Raw genomic sequence first — 14,940 nt, forward strand, 5'->3', positions numbered from 1 at the left:
GGTAATTACATTGTGAACTGTTGGTTGGGTGGTGTTTTATTGATGTGTAATAAAATGTTTCTTGATAGACATGTTCTCATCATGCCATTTTTAATAGTGTCCCAAGCTGCTGTTAGCAGTTACCCTAGGTGTAAGTAAGACAAGTTAACTTAAGAAGCCTTGCTGCTGATGCCCGGAAACACCAATGTTAAGCTTTGGTGGTGCACAAAGAACATGGGTTGGTAAGCTAGTTGGTATTGCATAATGAAAAGTGGGTCTTACAAAGCAATATGAACAAGGGCAGGACAAAGCACTGAACTGTGACTGATTGTTTATTCAAGGAATAAACATACCAATGCGATTACAACCAATGAAAAGGCTAAAAGCACATCGAAACCAACACGTCATCTCGCCCCTTCCCTGCTACATAGCAAGGTTTTGATACACGATTTCTTTTTTTGGGAGTGCAACTGAAGGGTCTCTAATGCACACATTATTAAACATTCAATTTTAAGTACGCCTATCAATTCATGTGTGAACTTTTCCTTTTCTAAGCAATGAACGCACTTCCCAAAAAGTGGAACACAAGCGTAACTTTTCCAGTGTGACAAAATTTGGCCCGATAATTCAATGAAATCCTTGTGCTCACTGTACAGATCACCATTTCATAACAGTTGATTTAGCCAAAATGAAGGCGATGGCCATGAGTTATCATTTCCTGGCCAGAAACCACGTCTTGCAAAAAATATTCTAGCACATGAAGAGTATGACTAAAATGTTTTTTTTTTTTTTTTATATTCTAGCACATGAAGAGCATGACCAAAATGTGTCTTTTTTTTTTTTTTTTTCATTTTCCACAGTCATTGTAAATTCAAATAGCAGTAGCTGGAAAGGCACCTAAATGCACATAAAAGGGCACCAGTCGACCTCGCTATTTATTTCTGAATATTTCTGTAGATCAGTTTCGAAGTGTGCTAAACACCATCACTGTATTTAAACCTGCTGCTGCTCACGGATGCCGCAAAAAACGGCACTCTTGAGGCTTGCCCCGCAGGACGCACACCAGCTCTGTGAGGGCGCCGTATTTCTTTTCTAGCAGCTGCATACGCCTGCAATGAAAGAGAAAGACAAAAACGGGCTAAAGTTCGGGGTGAAGCAGAAAGGCACAATTACTTCCATTATGTGCACAATTAGTTTTTCTAAACCAAGCAGGAGCTACAAGTTTTGTACGGAGACTGAAATGGCAGTTCTGCTGCCCCTAAAAACACATAATAGTAAGTTTCGCTAAGCGCTGCTGGCGCAAAACAACAGCTTGAGACGACGTTCGTTTCCGGACGGCGTGATCGAACAGCAATTTCTTTAAAAGATATATCGGCCTCAAAAGTGCGCAGGATAGAAGTACCCGAGGTTTTGACCTTTAACTGATGCTCGCCGGTTTCCTCACTCCACCCAAGGACAATCGAAACACAGGGCTTCATGCCCTGCGCTGAGATTGACAGAAGTAAATTGATCGCTGCATGCGATCCAATCACCGCACGAGAAAAAACAAGAAGAAAACACGTTGCTGCTTATGTTCGAGTTATTATCAAAAAAGCAGCCCTAAAAACGGCTTCCCTCAAGATGGCACGGGCGACACATTGGCACTGGGTTTCTCGTGCGCTACGTTTTACACTGAGCAAAACAACTCACCTGTGACATTAGAGCGCGGCGGCTGGCCATCAGCTGATCTGCGGCGGCGACTTGATACGCGTCTGGCGATAGGTAGATCGCACTGTACTCAACAGTACTTAGCGTCGAGTTATTACTTTGCGTTCAGTGGGCATCAGTTTGGAAATGATGCAGTTCATGCTGACAAACGACCAATGCGCTAACGATGCAACCTTTGCGCCCCGACCGGCTCGCACTCGCTCGTAGGTGTGCGCAGAGGCTGGGGTTGAATTGCAAATAAGGTTGTCACACTCATGAGCGGAACCATGAATTTTCGCGTAACCAACGCTATCGCGGTGCAACAGACTATCAAGCCACTCACACACGCCTTGCACGAAAACACAAGCTCATATCGCGGACCGCGACCTGCCTGGCCGCCATGAAGGCACGGAGGAGAAGAGGAGGGCCTGATCTGCGGGCCGTGCGCACAACGTCGCCTAGCAACAGACGCTTGGCCACAGATATGGCGGCGCACGCATGGTTGCCTGTATGTATGTGAATACGCTCTATTAGTTTTTTAAAGCGAAAGCTTTCCTGGCTTCAATAATTGCGGTAACGTAACCAGAACGCATTGAAGGAAAGCCAACTTTACACAATGGGACGATGATGTTGACCCAACAAAAAGATACACTTCCCGTGGTCCGAATCGAGCGTGGGTCCTTCGCACATGAAGCTGACGTAAACCGCTTGTGCCATTGCAACACTGGGTGGGGGTTATGGGGACTCGGAATTGTTCGTTTTAAATGCGAATGCATTTATTAGCCGGGGGTTGTCTTGCTCCGTTGGCCGGCATGCGCCTGCATTCCTCCAGCGCGAGCGCACGTGAGCGCGCGCCTCGTTGTTCTGCCTTCGTCGTCGTCGTCGTCGTAAATGCGAATGCATTTCTTAGTCGGGGGTTGTCGTGCTCCGTCGGCGTGCGCCCGCAGGTGTTATCTCTCCGCGCTCCTCCACCGGAGCAGGTGGTAGCTCGGGCGGGAGTAGCGGAGGGCAAGGGGAGAGGAGGAGCGCGCTCGGGCGTGTGAGGGCGCTCGCATCGCGGATCTCGGGTGGAGTAGCGGAGAGTGAGTGGAGAGGAGGAGCGCGCTCGGGCGTGTGAGGGCGGTCGCATCGAGGAGCTCGGCGGGAGAGAGAGCTCGCGCGCGGGGCGGGCGTGTTGCGCGGGTCTCTCTCTCCTCTCCGCGTACCCTCTCTCCGCTCGCTGCGCTGGGAAAATGTATATAAATGCAGTGGAGCGCACGCCTCTCGCCGTTACTGCTTGCCGCAGCGCACTCATCGGTGCACCCAATGCATTCGCATTTCCGCACGATCCCCTTCGGGGAGGTGGGGGGAGTTTTCTGTCTGAGTTTGGACTTCACTCACAGGCAGTTGGCACTTAGATCTTTGAAACTTTGACTTTGGTTACAACGCATGGATTGAAAATTTGGTCCATCAATTGTCAGTCTCGATAGGGTTCACCGAAGGCTTCCCGAGAATTACGTAATCCGGCATTCGTTTTAGCGCGCAGCACTTTGGCCGCCGATGCTGTGGTTTCGCGGTGGCGGTGGCCTCGGCGCTGTAGCCGAGAGAACGATGTTAAGAAAGAAGACTGAAAGAAAACAGCAGAGGAGAGGGTCACGCGATTGTGAGGGGTACAGCCGTTTGCCGAGGCGGGCGTCAGACACTCCTCCGAAAGTGAGAGGGGGAGGGCAGTTGCCGAGCCCGCGCCGGCTACGTGTGCGAAAACCGCCCTCGGCGTCCATAGTTCATACCAGAAGCTACGTGCAGTTCTGTGGAGGCCACCCCCTCAGGGCGCGTAACTCACCGCGAAGGAAGCGACAAAAGGTGCCGGGGCCTTTCGGTTCCACTTGCCGAGAGGGGAGAAGGGAATGTCCTTTCAGGACCCCCTTCACGGCGAGTTAGGCGCCCTCAGTGTACGCACTGTTGACAACAATGTAGCCTCCACAGTGCTGCACCTAGCTTGTGGTACGAAGCCCCGTGTACATGGACGCGACGGGGGCGGGGTGAGTTGAGTGGCGGGTTCAGCTTACCTCGACGCGTCCGAGTTTATATGACCCCGTCCAAAGAATCGAGGTGAGGGGAGCGGCGGGGTTCCCAGAAAAGGGGCTACCGTATTTTCACGATTCTAACGCGCACCCTCTCTTGCTAAAAGGTAGCTTAATATTTGTGTGCGCGTTACAATCGGGCTCAAAACCGAAATAGGCTTTAAAGTGGCCAGCAGCATTCCCATGCGCAACGTACACTAAGTACCCGCAAAATCCAACTCAATCCAATAAAAACAATCCGTCAACACCACGTGAGTGAATTTCGGCGCACTGATTCCTCAATGGCATGCCGCATACCCTGGTCAGCTGTTGCACATTTTTTTGTGCTTCTGCTTAGCCCCTAACGCTTAGAATTATGAAGATCAAGGCACTTGAAATCGCAGGCAGCTTCAGTGTTCCCCGCTACAACTTTATTTCCAGCAGCAGCTGGATAAGCAACCTTGTGAAGCACAATTCATTTTTGGCTTCCAGAGGTGCATACGCCAAATAAAATCTCCCTTTTCCAGGTACGTGGTGACATGTCTTTTCCATCTGCGCAGTACCGTCAGTGTCACACTTTTTTTTCGAATTTTCCTGCGCGAAGTTACCCGCGCGTTACAATAAGGGGCGCGTTAGAACCGCGCAGATACGGTATTCTGCTCCCCGCGGCCCGCCGACTCAGCCCGACGAGAGAGCTAACCCACCCCCTGCCTCCGAGTTGACTGGACTCGCCGCGACGGCTCTCTGACCCACCCCGTCCGCTTATACATGGGGGGGTCGAGTCCAAAAAACCTGTTTATTTCGACTCAACGCGCCCTCGTCGGGTCAATGTAAACGGGGCTCCACAGTGGCGCCCGAGAAGGGAAACACAAAACCAGGAATCCATGAAAGCAAGCGTCTTGTTCTTTCAAGTTCGACGCGTGCTGCGCGTTCATGGGTCCTTCGAGTCCTTCGTCGCCCTCCTCGTTGCGCGGCTCATCTGAACCACTTGAAGTTTGCGCGGGAGGTTCAAACACGATTTACAAACATGCTCGGCGGCGGACACGCGCTGCGAGATAACGGCGGAGTAGCACGCGCCAGATCACGCGATCACTTTCTGAGACACAGCAGCCATATATCCGCCTTGACCGAAAAGGCTGCAGTTCGCGCTGCGCACAAATTGCGCATTGAGTCGCGTAACCGTCAGGCATTCTTTTTAATTACTCTATTACGTCAAAAATCATCGAGCTACTTGCGGACCTGCTGTGAGTCGCGAGACCGTAAATGGAAGAGTCCCACTATTCTAAGTATCCCAAAGTAAGGTCCCGAAAGTTCAAATGCTTAATTGTGATGTAGCATATGGTTCTGAAGTCTCGTCACGAGAGCTGGTAGCCAATCAAACGAGCCTAGCACCTTTTTTATGTGTCATTTTGGTCTGCTCAGAACAGTCCCAAAGAAGCTGCGTATTTTATTACCACTGAATTTCTACTCCGCGGGTAGTTCTGGAGTCTGTCCAGGAACTGGTCCTTGAAATACACAAGTTGCTATACTGCGCTTCAGAATCTTGGCCATGTGAGCCATACAGTTTCCTGGTAAGGATAAAATGCTGTCAGTGGAATGTTTATTAAGCTTTTTGTATGCGCCAGTAACAATGCCGTTTATGTCAGGCTGATGTAGATGGCAGAGGTATAGTGAACTAGAATAGGGGTAGTGTGCTCAGAGGCGCGGCCAAAGTGAAGCCGCCGCTGTCGACAACGGCGGCCGCTTGCGGTGGCGCTGCTGTCGTAACCACGGTAGGGACGCCACAAACGAGCTTGCTCGTACGTAGTCGCGTAGGCTCGCAGGGAAACACCGCACGTATTACCGCAAACGACTGGGCCGGCTTGTAATGAAAAGCGTGGATGCGCATTCGGTAGAAGCCTCACACGAGTGAATACGAGGTGAAGAGTACAGGGCGTGATCTGCAAGTGCGGCGCGAGTCTGGCTGCTTTCTTGCGAGCTTCTTGATGAATTCCAATGGAATTGCAAACACAACCTGCATTCTTGCCGTTCAAAAACGTTGATTGCAGTCCGTGTTCTCGGTTCTTAACAATAGCTTAATGCTTTTTATAGATGCATACCCGCCTGAAGGGAAGAGGCATAACCGGCTGTTGCGTGCTGCAGAATAATTTTGTAATTAATGAGAAAGCGTTACAAAATTTGATTTCTTGTTTAGCTGATGTTATACTAACCTCAAGTCAGCACGCAAAATCTACGGAGAATTACTCGGCCCGCAGTGCCGGAGTTCATTCTAATAGAATAAGTTTTTTTTTTCCTTCTACAAATTTGTTTTCTTCCTTCGCTTGTTTTTGCGAGCGAACAGGTGTAGTGGATAACTGATAAGACCAAATACCCGTTAAGCATACGTTCACTCTCCTCCCGTACCGAAGAAAATTTCAAATACTCAAGCCCTTAATTTGTGCCCAAGACAGCAGAAGCAAACATTTATTTTTTAAGGCCGGGCTGAGCATAAAGGCAAAGTAACCGCCTTATTTGCTCAGTTACGTCTCATCTTAAGGTGCTTGGATCATTCCCGCGGGCCAGACTTGTCCATGTTTACTCTAACAAAGACGCGAAGCCGTACGACAGTATACATTTCACAATATCCTTGCATAAGAGTCACAACCGCGACCTCCTTGGACAGCCTGATGCGAATGAACATCACACCTTCTCGAATACTAGTTCCATGGTACAGTTCAACACAGATGTGCAGCAAAACGTTGTGTCGTTTTCTCCACGAAGAGCATGCTTCGTCCAGAACACTGAAGGTGTGTGCTCGGCGTTTCCAAAAAGTCATTTGGCTGTAGAGATTAATCTATCGCAGAAGATACGGCCTCGGGTCGTGCAGCTTTGCCAGTGGAAGTCTCCTGCTCTTGTGAGTGCTCATTCAGCGCAACCTTGTCTTCACTGCTACCACATTCGGTACTTTCGAAACGCCCTTTACGCCTTGCATTGAGTGACGATTTTGCTTCTGCCCCAGCTGATCGTTTCCACTTTCTCGGCAGCCTCCCCCGCGGTACTTTCTTCGATGCGTACTCAGGTAGGTTAGGTAGAATAGTCGGCACAGCATCTGGTGCTAAGCGTGGCTTTCCACGAAAATTACAGGCCCCTCGTCCCTGCACGACATGAGCGTAATAGCTCGCGGATGACGGAGCGCCGCTCGTACACAGCGCAGTTGTCGTTCAGCGCTTTATTTGCACGTCGGAGGTTCCTCTCCCAATTTTCTCTTCGAGAAGCCTCTCTTGGTACCCTAAAAAGGGCCACCTTAGGGCCACTTTTCTTGTTAACATAGCCGGTCTCGCAGCCCGGCGTGTAGCAATGGTTCTGCCTACTACCGAGCTTATTTGTTTCCTTCGTGAAGGAGACTTACAGGCCAATTAATACGCGCCGCACGCTACATTGATGACTTCCCAGTTCAATGAAAACAAAATAACCAAACGCGCACCAGGAACGGAATCACAGGTGTAAAATGAACTCGCCACAACCATCAAACCACCACGCAGGAACGCACGCAGATCGAGGAACACCCGTGCAGCTCCCCTACCGTGGTTTGAGCCGTAGCGACACCAAGCGGGGCGGGCGAAAACTATCAAATGTCGACGCCGCCGGCCTCAGCGCGCCTCGTTCGGGCGCTCCGCAAGCCCCGTGTACATGGACGCGACGGGGGCGGGGTGAGTTGAGTGGCGGGTTCAGCTTACCTCGACGCGTCCGAGTTTATATGAACCCCGTCCAAAGAGTCGAGGTGAGGGGAGCGGCGGGGTTCACGGAAAAGGGGCTACCGTATTTTCACGATTCTAACGCGCACCCTCTCTTGTTAAAAGGTAGCTTAATATTTGTGTGCGCGTTACAATCGGGCTCAAAACCGAAATAGGCTTTAAAGTGACCAGCAGCATTGCCATGCGCAACGGACACGAAGTACCCGCAAAATCCAACTCAATCCAATAAAAACAATCCGTCAACACCACGTGAGTGAGTTTCGGCGCACTGATTCCTCAATGGCATGCCGCTTACCCTGGTCAGCTGTTGCACATTTTTTTGTGCTTCTGCTTAGCCCCTAACGCTTAGAATTATGAAGATCAAGGCACTTGAAATCGCAAGCAACCTGAAATCGCAAGCAACTTCAGTGTTCCCCGCTATAACTTTATTTCCAGCAGCAGCTGGATAAGCAACCTTGTGAAGCGCAATTCATTTTTTGCTTCTAGAGCTGCATGCCAAATAAAATCTCCCTCTTCCAGGTACGTGGTGTCATGTCTTTCCATCTGCGCAGTACCGTCAGTGTCACATTTTTTTTTTTAGAATTTTCCTGCGCGAAGTTACCCGCGCGCTACGATTGGGGGCGCGTTAGAACCGCGCAAATACGGTATTCTGCTCCCCGCGCCCCTCCGACTCAGCCCGACGAGCGAGCTAACCCACCCCCTGCCTCCGAGTTGACTGGACTCGCCGCGACGGCTCTCTGACCCACCCCGTCCGCTTATACATGGGGGTGTCGAGTCCAAAAAACCTGTTTATTTCGACTCAACGCGCCCTCGTCGGGTCAATGTAAACGGGCCTGCAGTGAGCACACTACCCTATTCACTGTAGCAGGGGTTTTTCGCACTTGACCTCACCCCCAGTGCTCTCTGCGCATGCGCCCCGTTGCTATAGCAATGGAGGAGCGTCGTCTGCCTCCAGGCCACCGCGGCCCCGAAGTCCAACGGGAGGGCGAGGCACGCCGCTCGTCGAAACGCCTCGTCGGCAGCGAGACGCGTTGCCGCAGAATATTCGTTCGCGATTTTAAAAAATTCCAACGTGCAGCGCCAGCCATTTGGCGCATTTTGTTCAGCCTATATGAAGCGGCGAACAGCTGACCTGAGGAATCGTGTCGTATTTCGATCCGCGCAGTCTGTAGCTAATTGGCGCGAGCAAAACTTTCATCGCGATGGACCCATGATACCACCGACGCCATTGGCTGTGCACCCTTCCCTTGTAGCTGGTGCTTCAGAAACAGGCTCCACAATGCAAGCACGATATTGTTTATGGAAATGATGTAGTTGGATGTATTCTGGTGTTTTTTAAGTGTGAATACACTTTATAAGCGACCCCAAACCATCCACCGCCGGCGTCGGCGGCGGCGGCGTCCGCAGTGCTCCTCTATAAAGAAAAACAGCATCCGGCGCCAGGTTTCGATCCGCGGACTTTGCGGCCGCAGCGCGACGCTCTACCGATCAAGCCACGGACGCGACGGTGATATCAGTGTTGACGCGCCTTATATCTTTAACGCATTCAAACTACGTCGTCAGCGGCGTGCGTTGGCGACTCAGCGGCGCTATAGCGGCTTGATAACTGCGTGGTGTACACGTGATACTACAAACCCGATGGAAGAGATGGAAGAGAAGGCGGCGAGGGGGTGGGCTGCGGGGGCCGAGCGCAAGCGCCGCAAGCGGGCCGACAACCGTGCATTCGCACTTTCACATTCTCCCCCTCGGGGAAATGCGGGGGAATTTTTTTGTTCAGGCACTCATTGACTGGGCTGGACTGTGCTTGAATGACACATGATGGCATTGTAGGACTGCTGCCACCTTTGGGCATAGCGGAGGAAGGGAGATTGAGATAAGATGCGCAGGCCGCGCGGCCGCGCGCATTGCCGCCCCCGCTCCTCTTAATGGCCGCCGCCGTAATTGGTTTTGCTTGGGGGGAAAGCGGCTTCCCTTTTTGGACGCCTCTTAATGCGCGCCCTTGAGTGCTTCCGAGGTCACCGTGTCACTTTCACGGTGCCTCTGCCGGGACGACGTCTTTTGTAAACGCCACCCCTGCTTCTCTTTGTGGCCGCCGGACTAGTTCGGAAGAGACTGGCTCCCGTCTTCAGATGCGCCGAAAGGGCGCGGCCAATTAGGGCTGTAAAACGCCGCTTTGGGGTTGCGTGCCTCGGGGCCACCGTGTTACGCTTGGAGTGTGTAAGCCCGAGCAGCGGCTTTTGAAAGTGCCGCGGCGCCTAATGGCCACCCTGGCCGTAGCAAAGCTGCCCCGTGCACGTGTACGCGTCTTCCCGTCTTCCTGCGTCCGCTCCGTCTTGGGAGAGGAGAGAAGTGCGCGAAGTTTGGAAAGGCGGCGTTTGGCCCGACCATTGGTGGATTTGAGAAGTCGGCGGGACCAATCAAATCGGCTGCGCGGCATACAATGGGAGCGAGGAATGATAATCCCGTGCAAGATAGGAAGCGGCAGACTCTGATACTTAGCTTTGGCTGGAGACCAGCGAGCCTCCGTGCTCAGTGCACGTAAACCTTCCCGTCTAGGGCGTAACCCAGAGTCGATCGCTAAGGTATGGCACCTAGGGCGTAACTCGGAGGGTCGATCGCTAAGACGGCCATGTATAACCAACCCTGTAATCAACTTTCTGTAACCAACTCTTGTAAATAACCGTAAATACAGTTTGTGTTTGTCATCATCTCTTCGTCCCGTCATCGTCTTCTCGTCTCTTCTGCTTCACTGCCAACACCGCCGAATTCTACAAGCGAACGGTTCCTTCGCCACCGACACCGAACCTGAAAATCTACTGGCTGGTTATAGCACAAGTTTCATGAACAATGTATTTATTTTTTTATGTACTTGCGCATGCCTGTGATGTGAAGTCTGATAGTACATTTTAATTCTCCTTGACCGGACAATTAATGACTCCTCTGCAAATACTTAATTTCATTTTTTTTCTCATTTAGTACTACAGGATACACATGCAGGATATCCAAAACTCAAACAACGCATAGTGTGTACTGTCTGATGAATCCCGAAATGTCAAACAAAAAATGCAACAATGACAAAATTGCCCATTTCATTGATATCAGGAGAGGCCGATTTGATCAGAAACAATTTCTTTTAACAGCGAAGCTGTTTAGCAAATCGTAATTTTTTGTGCCCGCAGTTAAAAATACCAAGAAATTACCGAGCGCCCCCACGTGAGCGTGGGCCTCGCGACGACCGCCCAGCTTTCCCGGCTCCCGTTTGTCAAGCCATGCATACCCTTAAAGGAGCCATGAAGACAAAATACAAGTTGGGTTTATTAGAAAGACTGCTTAGTCCCGATAACAATGATACCGATATCATCGCAATCTTCGAACAAATAACGGAGATATGAAAGAAAACGTGTGAAGCAATCGCGACACCCTAGCCAATTTCCCGCAACTTTTCTATGACGTCACGGAACCTTGTTTGTGCGATTGGCGGCCGCCTAGGAGACCTGTCGCGACGACACACGACTGGACGTCTGTAATGGGGCCTCTAGTTCCATTTGACCGCATCACTTGAATGCTAACGCGCAGTTAACGCACTGAAAATTATGTTTTATTGTTGGCCCGTATGACGTCATTCTTGCTCATAACACGTCACTGTGGCGCAAAATTTGAAAGTTTTTAAATACTTCTTGCTTTTTTTTTTCGTTAAAAAACATATTTTGTGGCTCTAATGGAGCTGAGTGAGATACTGAATCCTCGTTCTTTCAAATTAAACGAAGTTGTATTTTCTTTTCATGGCTCCTTTAAAGGAGCCATGATGACAAAATACAAGTTGGGTTTATTAGAAAGACTGCTTAGTCCCGATAACAATGATACCAATATCATCGCAATCTTCAAACAAATAACGGAGATATTAAAGAAAACGTGTGGAGCAGTCGCGACCCCCTAGCCAATTTCCCGCAACTTTTCTATGACGTCACGAAACCTTGTTTGTGCGATTGGCGGCCGCCTAACTGACCTGTCGCGACGACACATGACTGGACGTCTGTAATGGGGCCTCTAGTTGCATTTGACCGCATCACTCTAATGCTAACGTGCAGTTAACGCACTGAAAATTATGTTTTATTGTTGGCCCATGTGACGTCATTCTCGCTCATAACACGTCACTGTGGCGCAAAATTTGAAAGTTTTTAAATACTTCTTGCTTTTTTCTCGTTAAAAAAACATCTTTTGTGGCTGTAATGGAGCTGAGTGAGATACTGAATCCTAGTTCTTTTAAATTAAACGAAGTTGTATTTTCTCTACATGGCTCCTTTAAGGAGAATGGCCAAGACTGGCAAAAAAAAAGCTCCAGCGTTAGCGTAACCGTGGCGACACCTGCTCTGAGCGAGAAAGGCACGTCATAGCGTGTGCCCCTCCAAGATGATGTCCAATGATTATGACTTCCAAGAAATGAAAGCTCACACTAACAATTATGGAGGAAAGTTCATTGAGGCAGAGAAGAAGAAGCAAATTGGCTGCAATCGTGGACCTAAAGGGGCCAACAAGTTTGTTTTAATCGAAAGATTTCGGGCTTTGTTGTGCCCCCAGCGCTTTCCTGGAAGCAAACGACGCTTTATTCACGGAGAAATTAATCAATTTAAGCTAAAATTATGATGCTCCCGCAAAATCGTGTTTTCGGGGTCTGCAATGACGTCACAAGAACAAGTCTTCAAGCGCTAGACACATACATGTACGATTGGCGCATGCGATTCGCATGCGAGTGATCCACCAAAACCAATCCTAACAATCAGTCGTAACGATCAGTCGCATGCGAATCGCATGCACCAGTCGACCATGTGTCTAGCGCTTCAAGCGATACCTAGTGCGCCATTGGGCTCTGCAGCCCATTCGGGAGCCTTGTTTACCGCAGTCCTCCCAGATGGCGCTACCATACTGCGCCGGGCCGTTTTTTGCCTTTGCTTTGTTTTTGACCGTATTGCACCTGGCTTGTTTTTGTTAAGCTATAGAAAATAATTGTTTCGCTCGAAAAATATGGTCACGTAAGACACCGTCGCTTACGCCAATTGGCCGGTGTCGTCTGAGACAACCGCAAAGCGCCGCATTGCTGTGCAGCTAAAACAGGCATAGTGAGCCCACTAGCAACAGCAATTTGTATTCATCAGTACGCATGGGTACTTCTATGTTTGCGAGTACTTTCCTGACTCCAACTGTTTACCCCACCATTCTTACTGCTATAAAAAGAATGCGTACGGCTTCATTGCTTCAAGGCTTGCGTGTTAGTGTGAGCTTCCATCATTTTTTGAGTTGCATTTCTTGCAGTGAATTTATTTACAAAAAAACTGCGAAACAATATCCCAAGCCAGTCCAACAACTTGTATTCATCAGGAAAACCTGAAAAAAGAAAGGGTGTTTAGCAGGCCTACTTTTTGAAAAAAAAAAAAAAAAGTTTATACGTTGACATGAGTACAATGCAGGTACCCCCCCCCCCCCCCCACACACACACACACGCCTATGAGCTCTGCCGAAGTACGACCAATGTTTACAATATCCAGATGACTAAATAATAGTGCTCACAGCAAGCAAGAAATCCTGAAAAATACCTCGCTCCACTAAGACAGATTCGCGGAAATCCAGGCCCACACCACAAATGAAATCTAGCATAACATACACAATATTAAAAATATGGAAGCAATGTACACTACAACCCAAGCTATTAAAATACACAGCTGCTTCTACTGACTCCCTCACTAAAATGCCAATTCACTATATTTAAGGGCATGTAGACCTCCTTTAGGGACACCACAACATCGCCTACACTGAAAGCCTGCCTGTTCAACTTGCGAGAACAGCCTCTCAGTATGACTCCTGTTTCTCAATAACAGGAGCATTGCATCAAAATGCATGACAGATAAAACTGCAAAGAGAAAAGCACGGCCCATGTTCATTACATGAGACAAATGAGACCACTTTTGTTGAACATACATGTGTAGGGTACTTAGTGTAGGCAAGTGTATCACAACAGGCATTAAGCTGCTTCTGTTGATTAACTCATCACTAAACCAGAAAAGCCACGGTCATGTGGATTGTCTACTTCAGTAACTACATGACACTGACCCCACCTAAGAACCTGCTTGTTGAGCAATTTAGCAGTTACCATTACACAATGCACGCGTAACACAATATCGTCATGAAATAAAAACACGGCAAGCAAAACAAGGCGTACATCCCTTGCAAGTGACAGTATCTTGCTTGCATCGTGGAGTCGCTTTCTAAAGCGCACGCTACCGGGATATGGTGGACAGCCAAGGACGTCGATGGTATCAAGCAACCATTGTGATGGGAGCTAGAGTTAGGGATTGACGGATTACGCTACCGATTACTCTATTAATGCATTATACGCGATAAAGTTTTTACCAGTGTATAGGTTCAACTCACGTGAGCGCATTAAATCATAAATCAAGCCTATATCATATTGTCGCCTTTCATCTTAACATCAAAAAAAAAAATCGACAGTTAGGCTAGTTGCTGTTGATACATCGTTAGTAGCGCTTGAAACAGGATAAAAGCAGAGAGTAGCGCCATCGTGTGTGTCTCCTTTGCTTTCGTCCTGCTTCAAGCGTTACTTAACGATGTATCTTAGCAGCTCGCTCGTATAATGTCATAATTAAAACCACACGTTTGAAGTGGCAAGGACGAGAGGCTCCGGGTTGGCTTCTTTGAGAAATAGCGACACTAAGCACGCGTTCCAGCCTCCATATGCCAACAACATCTACTACGCGAGTGTCTGTTTAGCGCGGAATCTGGACAGCCACACACATAGACGATGTATTGGTCAAAATTCAAGAATGTAAATGATTTTGACTCTTTCGTGTGCGAGAGCAAAAGAAAGAAAAAAAGAATTCGAACTCGAAATGTAGTTTCTGGCCCCAACCGACTAAGCGATCAATTAATTGATGAATGCCTGTCGATTCATCGGATTAATGTTTTAATTGATGCCCAGCCCTAAAAAGCTCATGCTAGCGCCGTTAGGCTAGCCGCAGCCAGCGCATATCGAAATTTGACACGAATCGCACGATCAGATGTTCGTCACTAGGCTGAGCTAAATGTGCCGAATGCTTCGCAATTTACCTTCGCATTTGCTTATCGCGATCGGATATGCGGCGCCGACACTTCTCGGTGCCGACGGCGCCTTTCGACGTGAGGCGCGCGACACCACCGCGACCTCCCGTTTGAATTTGGCGCCGGGCGACCTGGAAGCAGATGACACGCCTCCATTGCTGCAGCAAGGATGCGCATGCGCAGAGAGCAGATGGCTGCACGCCTCACGCATCAAAATCGAACTGCACCTTATCATTCGCAACTTCATGCCACTTTTTGTTTGCCTCTGAGCGGTTTCATCGACTCCATTCAAAGCTGTAGCTGTATTCCAGTGATTGTAACGCCTACCACTCCCTGACCTTTTTTTTTCGTTCTTTCTTTTTGCTTTTGCTGCGCTTTGATATCGAGCA

The 14,940-nt window shown here is 49.2% G+C and overlaps 1 long non-coding RNA gene across 1 annotated transcript; it reads right to left on the reverse strand.

Moving 5' to 3' along the window:
- Nucleotides 1–293: 293 nt before the first annotated feature.
- LOC144150015 (uncharacterized) lies at nucleotides 294–2,169 on the reverse strand. The gene is made up of 2 exons (XR_013318411.1): nucleotides 1,669–2,169; nucleotides 294–1,088 (listed from the first exon to the last, which is right to left on the reverse strand). It is a non-coding gene; the product is annotated as an uncharacterized LOC144150015 (long non-coding RNA).
- Nucleotides 2,170–14,940: the final 12,771 nt, after the last annotated feature.

The sequence above is a fragment of the Haemaphysalis longicornis genome, unplaced genomic scaffold, assembly GCF_048455015.1.
Source record: "Haemaphysalis longicornis isolate Haplotype H1 unplaced genomic scaffold, Haemaphysalis longicornis Haplotype H1 scaffold_8, whole genome shotgun sequence".
NCBI lineage: Eukaryota > Metazoa > Arthropoda > Arachnida > Ixodida > Ixodidae > Haemaphysalis > Haemaphysalis longicornis.